Below are 6,645 nucleotides of genomic sequence, written 5' to 3' on the forward strand. Positions count from 1 at the left end.
TTTTTCTGAATTTGGAGCAAATTGTTTTATTGAGAGTGAATGTGAGATTTGTTTGTCACTTGGAAAAAGGAAGACATTCTTTACCTTTCGTTAACTAGTTTTCATCAAATTGGAAATGGAACTGCAGTTTTAATATAGTTACATTTTTGGATTGGTGTTGCGTCACTTTTCACACCATATCAATTACACTTTGTACACCTAAGTAATAAACAACCTAAAATAAATCATTAATACAATTGACTAGACATTTATAGTTATAGCATACCAACATTAGCCTAGGGTTGTAGATACTTGGAGTAGGAATTAGAGAGGGCAATCTTCAAGGCTATGAAATTGAAACTGCCTATAATAGTGGATGTAAATCCATTTACACATCAAATTCTTTCTAGAAAGATCCTTTTACATAGGAGTTAAGAAAACGGGTGCATTGGGAACCTGTGGAGTGACATCCACACTCTCATGTTATTGGTGTTCGTTGAATTGTGAACATTACAAGGGGATACCTTTGAGAGGCTTAAAACTCATTTTGAGAAATATCTTGGGAGGTTTTAGGCTTATTTATCTTACTTACACTATGATTTTGATCACATATGTCCAAGTGGTCATTTGATTGCGACATGGTAACCACAGTATCCTATCATCCAGGGCTCTTACCTAGGTGATTGTGGGTGGGAAGCCCTCATCAGTACATGTGTGACACCATTTCATTATGATCCACACTTATGCAAGAATGCAATAAAATACAGATATAAACATAAACAAAGAGATGTAGCAGAAATAAAACTTTAGTTGATTAATATCAACTAACTTAAATATGCTTACATACAGAATGGAAATAAACTATCTCAAGGGATGGTAGCCTATCTCTGAGAAGAGATGTAGCAGCTACTTTCCTTTGAACTGTCCTACAATGAGGCTCAAGGGACCTTTTATTATTGAAAACCAAAGTAAAAACATAAACAACCAAAACACTAACCCCAGGAGATGAAACACCAAGAGTGTGTGGGCCTCGTTGGGCAACCAACTTCTCGAGTTGTAACTTGGTCATATGATCTAAGTTTGGCGCATACGATACCTCATTAGAATGTTCTATTTAAGTACTACATGATTTACCATAGGCCCTTTCCTATGGCTGTGGGCCTACTACGGACCTCAGAAAAACCTCGTATATGGGTCAAAACAACTCCATAAATTCATGACCTGAAAAACTTCTAAAAATAGTAAATGTTGTTATAATCAAGGAAAGAGACAGAATCAACTAGAGGTCTAAGTAGAATAAGTGGGTGGCTACCAATATCCACCTAGATAAGTCCTTCCCCCTTAGGAATCAATGGTCCCCATTGCGTGCAAAGCCTCCATGAGGTGAGGAAATTTCTGTTGAACCTGGTCCCTAGTGAACCACTTGCCCTTGTGAAGGAGTTGGCCTGCTTTGACAACTCGATATAGATGTATCCTCTATTGGTGAGTATTATTAATATGTGTGTACATGATCCTATCATTTATGGCTTTCTCGATGCAACTTAGGTTGAGATTTGTTGGTCTCAGCTGCTCAATAACGTCGGAGGTGTCCAACAATGGAGGAAAGTATGGTTGCAATTGGTTCGCATTGAATACTGGGTGCAGACCAAGGAAGAGTGTAATATTGAGCTTAACGAATTGCCCCTATAACCTTGGTGATGGTGTATGGCCCATATCATAGCGGGCAAATCTTACGTTGGGACCCAGTGAGGCACTCCTTCTGTAAATGTAACCAAACTTTGTTGCCCACCTAGAATTTGAATTTAAGGTCACCGCTAAGCTAAATTTGTGCAATATTTCCTTGTTTATAAAACATAGGAGAGTGTCCCCTAAGATTTAAGGTCACCACAAAGCTAAACTTAAATGGAATTTCCTTGTTTATAGGACAAAGAATCCACCTTTGTGTAGCCATTGCTTATTACAATCTATAAAAAATACATACCCTACATTATTTAAATTTAAATGTTTTAAAAAAATACAAATCCTTACTTAGAATATATATATATATATATATATATATATATATATATAATAAAGTTATAATTTAGTTACATTTTATGACTTTTTAAATTTTAGCATTGTGAGATGTATAATGAAGGATTGATGCCTATTGATATTTACCAGCCATCTAGTTTACATTGTTGTTTTGGTATATAAAATGAGTTTAAAAGTATATGGATATTTATAAAATTATATGGAAAATAAGAATTAAAAATAAAATTCTAGTGGCTATTGTATTTTTCTTAATGCTAGCATGGCATTGGTTCGTTTGGAGATTGGTAGGGTGAGAAAGGTTTTGGATTTCATTTCTCGTAATTTGTTGTCTCTCCATTTGGAACTTTTAAATCAGATCTCTGCTCCCCTTTTGTCAAGGATCAAAGTATGCTCAGCTCTGAAATCTTCTCGTCTAGAAGAAATATGGAAAGTAAAGCAGTTAAAGAAGTTTAGTAAGCTCTCTGAGAAATTCATCTTGCAACCTAATGCGTCTAGTTTCTTTCATGGTCCTTCAAAAGCAGAATTAATTCTAATCAAATTATTGCTCTCCGATCTTGGGTTAACGGTGTTTCTCACCCTTCTACCATCAAAGGTGAAGCTGGAACAATCTTGTATTCACTAGGTCAGATTCCCTCAGGTTCGTTGTCTGTTAATTCTTCTTTGGTTTCTATTGGTTTCAATACTAGTGGAAGTGGTTCTATTAAAGTAATATTCAATTAAATAATAATAATAATAATAATAATAATAATAATAATAATAATAATAATAATAATAATTGGTTTAATAGTAATACTAATAATAGTGATTATATTTTCACCTCACATAGGAATAATAATATTAAGAATAGAAATAATAATTTATGTTTGGATAATAATAATAATAATAATAATATCACTCGGTGTAATAATAATAATATTAATGAGGTTAGTGACTCTGTTTTCAATTCTGATAATTGTAATAATAATAGGATTGATAATAAGACTCTAAGTTTGGATAATATTGGTTATTCTAATTTTATTTCCTCTTCTAGTAATAGGGTTGTCAATCTCTCTAGCTTTTCTTTTGATCCCCCTGTCTTTAGTCTTTTGGAGAAAGGTTTAAATTTTTCTCTTTCTCCTAGAAATATCCCATCCGACGATATCATCTCTGACATTGAATATGGTATTAGAGACTTGCCGGACATCACTAAAGATATCGTTCGTCAAGACTATGTGGTTGTGCTTAGAAAGGCAAATCCCCCAAGAATAACATCAGCAAACCTGAGTTTGATGCTCTCAAATCATTAAACGATAATAAGAATATTGTTGTTCTCAAAGCCAGCAAAGGTGGTGCTGTGGTTATTCCTGATAAAGATGTTTACCGTCGAAATATGTTGGACCACCTCCATAATAGCGGTAGCTACAGGAAACTCAACAAGGATCCTCTAAAGAAGATTTCCAAAATTGTGGCTCTTGCTATAAAGGCTAGTAGCTCGGTCAGCTCTTTCATTCATAAGCTTATTGAAAGATGCCCTCTTACTCCCAGAATCTATGGTCTACCAAAGATTCATAAGGAAGGGGCTCCTCTGAGACCCATTGTCAACACGATAGAAGGACCAACTTATCTTCTTACTAAATATTTAGCCTAGAAGCTTAAGCCCCTTGTTGGCCATACAGAATACTTCATCAAGGATTCTACATCATTTGTCAATGAGTTAAAGAGTTTCAAGCTTGATCCAGATGAAAAGCTTGTGAGCTTCAGTGTGGTCTCTCTCTACACTAATATCCCTATCAACGAGGCCATCGAAGTCATCAAGTGCATCACAGATCTTGATACGACTTATTTATTTGGTATTTGTCTTGCTTCTACTTTCTCTTCATTCGATGGGGAATTCTATGAGAAAACTTGCGATGTCGCCATGGGTTCCCCCCTCTCCCCTGTGGTAGCTAATCTATTCATGGAGGATTTTGAATCAAAGGCCTTAGCCTCTTCTCATATTCTGCCTAAGTTGTGGAAGAGGTTTGTGGATGACACTTTTGTCATCTGGTCCCATGGTAAAGAAAAGTTGGAATTATTTTTCTTCCATCTTAACAATCAATCTAGTTCTATAAAGCTCACCATGGAATTTGAATGTAATGGTAGTCTTCCCTTCCTTGATGTCCTCCTCTTAAGGAATGTAATGGCTCCTTCTCTCATCAGGTATATCGTAATAAAACTCATACAGAACAATATCTTCATGCTAATTCTCATCATTTCCCAGGTCAAAAGCTTGGTGTTCTCAACACCTTAGCAACTAGAGCTTTAAGAGTTTCTGATGAGAACCATCTCAAGGAAGAGAAAGCACATCTCCTCAGTGTTGTCTTTAATAATGGGTATAGTAGACACCAATGTACTAAGGCTTTCCTCAGAGCTGAAAAAGGTCCTAGTGCTAAGAAAGATACCAAGGATCGATTTTCTGGTGTTCATCTTCCTTTTATCCAAGGGACCACTGACAAGATTGCAAGGATCCTAAGGAAGCATAAGGTGGCTTCAACCTTTTGGCCTTTAAATACCATACAGAGCTCCCTTAGATATGTAAAAGACCCAGTAGACCCAAGAATATGAAGGGTGTTTACGTTATCCCATGCTCTTGTGGGACTCCCTACATTGGTGAGACTGGTTGCTCGATTAATCAAAGGATTCATGACCATGTTGCTCACATCAAGCATGGCAGGACCCGCTCCTCTGCTTTTGCGGAGAATGCAGATAAATATAAGCATCACATCTTCATTGAGGAGGCCCAAGTCATTACTAAGGTTAGTCATTTTCATCATCGTAAATTGAGGGAGGCCCTAGAAATTGAAAAAAGACCCAATAATTTGAATAGAGATGATGGTTGGAATATTAGTAGAGGTTGGGTCCCTGTCTTGTCCTCCTAGTTTTTTTTTTCATCTATGTAGGTATTGGCATCCTTTTTATAGTATTTGTTGTTGATTTATTCTTTGTTAGAGTTTATTTTCTTGATCCTTCATGTTTTTTATGTATTTTATCATCCTATTCTTTCTTAACTCCTTTTAGTATTTTTGTTATTTGTTTAATGGGCCTAAGCCCCATATTTTATTGTTGACCCTATTTTACTTATTGATTAATTTTCTTTGGATGTATATATATATATATATATATATATATATATATATATATATATATATATATATATATGATTTGTGTATATTTTGTTTTATTTTATTTATTTTTCCATTAATTATTTTTTTAATTTATTTTATTTTATTTCCATTAGTTATTTTATTTATCAAATGATCTTGTCTCGATTAGGGTCTTCACTCGTTTTTATAATCAAAGTTTGACTTTGATTATGTATTTATTTATTTTAAAAACTACTTGTTTAATATAGTGGTTACTTATTAATATTTGATTTTAATAAACTAATATCATAGTTTAAATATTATTTTTCAAAAACTAGCCATTACCTATTAATATTTTTAATAAGTTAATGAATAATATCATTATTTAAATATATTTTTCAAAAACTAGCCATTTAATATAGCCATTACATATTAATATTTTAATAAACTAATAAACTAATATCATTATTTAAATATTATTTTTCAAGAACTAGTAATATTTGGTTTTAATAAATTAATTTAAATATTATTTTTCAAAAACTAGTTGTTTAATATAGCCATTACCTATTAATATTTTTAATAAATTAATTAAATAATATAATTATTTAAATATTTTTTTCAAAAACTAGTCGTTCAATATAGATGTTACTTAATAATATTTGTTTTTAATATATTAATAAATTAATATTATAATTTAAACATTATTGTTCAAATATAACCGTTACTTGAAATTATGTCTCTACGTTGCTCTCTATTTAACCCTTTGCCATGCTCTACCTCCTCATCTGGTCCTCATGATGAACCACACTTGTTGGTTTGAAACGTGCCGGCCAAAAAATTCTCTCATGTGATTTCTACCGAAATACTTTGTTTAATTCATTAAGGATCACAGAAGCTTGAATACATAAAATAAAATTCTTGTAAGGGATGAGTTACAAGATAAATATAATTTTGTTTAGAAAAGAATATGATTGCTATCAAAAAATTATTAAAGGTTGAATTTTAAATAAAAAATGAATTTTGTTTGATAAGAAGTATATGTATTATTAAATAGGCGGTCTCACTGTTTAATAAACTATGAAAGTATATAAATAAATAGTTTATTGAGTAAGAGCAATCAATAGGAATACAAGGTGGTTTATTCAATTTTTTGTCACATTTTAGTTTATATGTCAAATTCTTTGAGATGTAATAATAATTGTATGTTTTTCTTGTTAATGTTTAGATTATTTTTAGAGATGGGTTTCATTATGGGATATGTGATATCATTTAGTGAATTCAGGACACTCACTAGAAATGGTGATTTTTTTTTTAAATTTCTTATATATCTAAACAACCTGTTAGCGCTTGAGATTTCACCCTAGGCTGAGGAAGGTAAACCTTCAAGGCAACATCAAACCATTTCACCTCGTAGCTAGCCCTACGGGGTATGAGAAGGCTCTCTCCGGTCTCGGTAGATCTTTCAATAGGATGAGCTGACCCAATTAGGAACACTGATATTAGGCTAGTAAACTGATAAGGAGGGTTGATT

This window comes from Pinus tabuliformis, chromosome 3_2 (assembly GCF_031772625.1).
Source record: "Pinus tabuliformis cultivar Carrire ecotype Pingquan chromosome 3_2, CPIR1, whole genome shotgun sequence".
Taxonomy (NCBI): domain Eukaryota; kingdom Viridiplantae; phylum Streptophyta; class Pinopsida; order Pinales; family Pinaceae; genus Pinus; species Pinus tabuliformis.